General features: G+C 39.0%; 1 long non-coding RNA gene across 2 annotated transcripts; it reads left to right on the top strand.

Moving 5' to 3' along the window:
- LOC107616939 lies at positions 2,425–3,856 on the top strand. 2 transcript variants are annotated; one of them, XR_002353691.1, is made up of 3 exons: positions 2,425–2,664; positions 2,798–2,931; positions 3,650–3,856. It is a non-coding gene; the product is annotated as an uncharacterized LOC107616939 (long non-coding RNA). The 2 variants fall into 2 exon arrangements; XR_001614713.2 differs by having other exon boundaries at positions 2,798–3,026.

The raw sequence follows: 4,368 nt of genomic DNA, 5'->3' as shown, positions 1-4,368 counted from the left end.
ATAAGGAACGAAATGGGTACGCTTTTAAAAAGTAACGAAAACAAAAAAATTCACGCTTCAAAAGCGTGCTTATTGATCCTTTTAGGCTATGCTTTTGAAGCGTGGCAATAAAAAATGTTGTGACAAGACATTAAAAATGTCAACACACCGTAACTCTATTGGCACGCTTTAAAAGCGTGTGTGTTGCTCTCTTTGGCCATGCTTTTGAAGCGTGGCAAAAAATCATGGCCAAATCTCTAATCAATCACCACCCTCATAAAAGCGTGGCCATTGACCCCTTTGGCTATGCTTTTGAAGCGTGGCAAGAAAAAATATGGTCAAATCTCTAATCAATCGCCACCCTTATAAAAGCGTGCCGTCGATCTCTTTTGGCCACACTTTTAAAGCGTGGCAAAAAAAGTGTGGCAACAGACTTTTTTTCTTGTAGTGGATTCTCACTTGGACTGAAATCAAATAGTATAATTATCAAAGAATTTAAAAACATAATTAAAAATCAAAATAATAAATACAGAATTTCAAATATAAAATCATCAAAACAAAATTAAAAATCAGAATCATAAATAAAATTTCAAACCGGAATCATTAAAACATATTTAAAAAAATCCTAAATCATCACTAACAATTTCAAAAAAATAGTAGAAGCCATCAGTGAAGAAATAGAAGAGCAATAATCAACAACAATCAGGAACCAACTTAACACGGAGGCTCCATTCTTGAGGACGACAACGTGGAGGGAGGTCTTACTATGTGTGGAGGACAACCTTATCTGGTGCGTGGTGTTGCTATGTGTGGAGGACAACGGCGTCTGGTTCGTGCTGCTGATGTGCGTGGAGGCCGACGGCGACTGTTGGTGCATGGAAGACAACCGCAACTGCTGGTACGTGGAGGAGGAAAGAGAGAGAAGTGCTTCGAGAATGAGGGAGGGAGAGGAAAGGGTTGCGCTACCACAGGACGCGAGTCAGGGTGCTGTGCGGCAATGTCGATAGCGAAAAAAGGGAGGAACTTCATCGCTGTGAAAGGCTGAGAGAAGGAGAGGTGATTCGGCGCTGGGAGAATGGGAGTGGACGTGTTTCGGCACTGTGAAGAGTGAGAATGAAGAGAGAGAGGACGATTAGAGAGGGAGAGCGAGTCTTTCAAAATGAGGGGAGAGGGCGCGTTGTTCCAATTTAAGGCAAATTTACTGTTGGATATTCTGGCGGATAAATCTGATGGTAATGCATTCTGATTTTTCTTTTTTTCTCTTCAAATATTACTAGCGAATTTACCGTCGAAAATCTGAATCCAACGGTAGCTTTTTTACCTGACAAATTTATTGTCAAATCCGCCGATGAAACTGCCGCTGACGTTTGATGCTAAATCTGACGATATTCAGCATTTTTCTTGTAGTGATAGTTTACTGATGGCTATGATGTTGGTAACATTATTAAGTTAATAAAAGATAAAAAAAATTAAACTTGTTGCCAACTTCATGGATGTTAGTAACTTGAAGTTCAAAAATAAAAGAGTTATTTATTCGTTAATGTGTTCTGACACTTTGGCTGTCGATGGAGTTATACGTCATCAACACCTTAACCACCAGTAATTATAATTACAAAAGAATTATTTGTTTGTAAATCTCTTACCAATGACGCTGAAGTCTATGGTAAACTTAGGGATGGAATGGTCATCACAACAGTCTCAAATTATATTGGCGCTAATACATGTCATTTACTGACAGTCCAGTCATCTAGATAAGTCATGCATGCATCAATAATTGTAATAGAAGTGGCTTCTATGAGGTTGGAGTGAGAGATTGAAATGGTGGAAAAAATTGTAGTGTGAAGTAGGTGGGAGTATTTTCGATATGGGAATTGGTGGTGCTGTGCACTACAAGAAAAATACCCATTCAACCACACTTTTTTTAAGCTACATTTGAAAAGCGTAGCCTATTCTATGAATAGGCTACGCTTTTCTCCGTGTTGCCTTTTTATAAGAGAAAAGGATACACAATTGTGGCATCATTTAAAAAGTGTAGCCTTAGGTATTATAGAAATCACTTATAAAGCGTAGCCGTAGGTTGATATCTATAAGTTCACTTTTCGTATCAAAGAAGACGCTTTTAGAGAGTAGCCTATTTATTAAGTTTTGAGTGCATTTTAAAAGTGATGCCTAATGTATCTAGAGCCAAAAACTTGACCTTGACCTTGGTGAATTTTTTCCCTCTTAACTCTTTCTTGTAAACTCGCACACTCAGCTCACATTTTTTCCCTCTTAACTTAGTAAAATTTTGACCCATTCCCTCCAAAGCTTGTCATCACCCTTTCAGAGGAGAAAACCCTCCAAAGCATGAAGAAAATCCAGAGAAGATCGAAAACCCTCACCATCCATCGCGAAGATACTTAGCCAAATCGCAAATGAAACGTAACATTGATCACCCTTGTAAGCTTTTCCCATCTTCTTCGCGCCACTCATCACCCCAAATCAGAGAAAGGGTCCGCCATCACCACACCACTCACAGCGTCACCACTCACCTCCAAGAAGACTCTGCACTCACTCATCTTCACCACTCACCACGCCGTCACTCATCTTCACCGCACCGTCGCTTCTCTTCGTTGTGCGCTCACATCAGGAAGACGCTGTGCTCAACTGAAAGCCTCTCTTCATTTGCTCACCATCGTCGAGAAGGTATGCATCTACCTTCATTTGGTTTCTGAAATTTGAGAATGTAGGGTTCCGATTTTAGGGTTTCAATTTGGGGGTTTGGTACGATAATCTGTGAACTCATGAATTGATTTTGTGATTTTGTGTTGCGGCGTAGGAGAACTCATTCTTCTAGGTTCGTTCACCACAAGCCCTAGGTTCGTTCGTCTATTGTCTTTTCTTACGATTTTGTGTATCAAGCAGCGGAGGAGATAACTCAAATCAAAACTTCAAGCAGCGACGAGACTGTTGGTATGCCTCTTCCCCCACTCTTCGTTTGTAACTGATTCATCTCCACTCACTGCGATGGAGAACTGAGATGGTAGTGACGATGAACCGAGACAATGGTGTGTATGAATTTTCTGGTTTTGCGGGTTTTTTTTAGGGTTTGTTGTTCTGATTTTTGGAGTTCTATAATCTTTTGTAATTTTTGCTTCTTACTATGTTAGAGTTTTTTTTTTTATTTTGTATTTTGCTTTATGATTTTGCATCTTGCTTTGTTAGGCTTTCTTGATTTTGCATTTTGTTTTTGAATTTTGGGCATAAAACAAATGAAATCATCATGTTTTGTCTTGTTTTCTTGAAAAGTTGGGTAGGAGATGTGAGATAGTGTTGTGGTTAGGCTTGAAATTATATGTCGTATATTTGAACCAGAAAGTTAATGTGTTTTGTTGAGGTTAATACTTCCATTCCTTACTAGTACTTTATCTGGAATTAGAGATAGTACTTTAGTTCTTTTTTAGGATATTTTTTGCAAAACTTTAGCATGGAATTGAAACAGAGTTTTGGACTAATTTAACATACAATCGATGGGAAATCCTGAAGTGTGTGCTGTCTTAGCGTTGATCAGAAAGCAATGTCCTTCCATCTTGATTTCATAAAGTTGAATGAATCCGTTTTCTAAATTTATAGCTCTGTGCCTTTCTTCTACTCATAAGCACTAACATAATTTTTTTTTGTATTCTTTTAGGAACAAGTAAAGCTGCAAAATTCTTGAGAGCCAATTGAATTTCTCTTTTCAAAGTACCAGAAGAAACAGTAGAGCTACTTGGGAAATCTGACCTGTATTTCTTTAGCCCCGAGCATCCTCCATTGACCGAACCAGCTCAGAAAGCCCTTGACTGGGCTGTGGATGAGAAATTGAAGTCAGGTATTATGATTTCTGCCTTTCAATTCCATCCCACGTGGGTTGAGGTGGGATAGGTGTATTTTTAGTGGTGGGGTTGGTGTTGGTGTAAGAGAAGACTTGTGGTGGAGGCATATTTTCGATAGCAAAGCTACTGGTGGTGTAGTGATAAGGTAGGGTACTTTTGATGGTCGCCGTCGTCCATGTGAGGAAGGGCTTTCAGTGAGGTGGAGTAATTTCGTGATAGAATTATATATAAATGGGATTAGAGACAAAATAAAAAATAATTTGATTAAGGATTAAGTACGATTTTGGTTCCTAAGGTATAGGCCGAAAATTTTTTTCGTCCCCAACCTTCTTTTGCATACAAAACTGTCCCTAAAGTTTAACTTGGTTTTAAAATCGTCCTTACCTTAGAGACCAAAATCGTACAGAGGTGGCGGCAGAAGCAGAGGCAGAGGTAGACTGTGGACAACTTCTTTTTCTTTTCTTTCCTTCCTACTTCTTTTTCTTTCCTTCCCCCTTTGCAGGAGCAGAAACACTTTCTTTCTCTTATTCTTCTT

This window comes from Arachis ipaensis, chromosome B09 (genome assembly GCF_000816755.2).
Source record: "Arachis ipaensis cultivar K30076 chromosome B09, Araip1.1, whole genome shotgun sequence".
Taxonomy (NCBI): Eukaryota; Viridiplantae; Streptophyta; class Magnoliopsida; order Fabales; family Fabaceae; genus Arachis; species Arachis ipaensis.
Note: the sequence above shows the minus strand (reverse complement) of the source record. Positions and strands in the feature narration are given on the sequence as shown.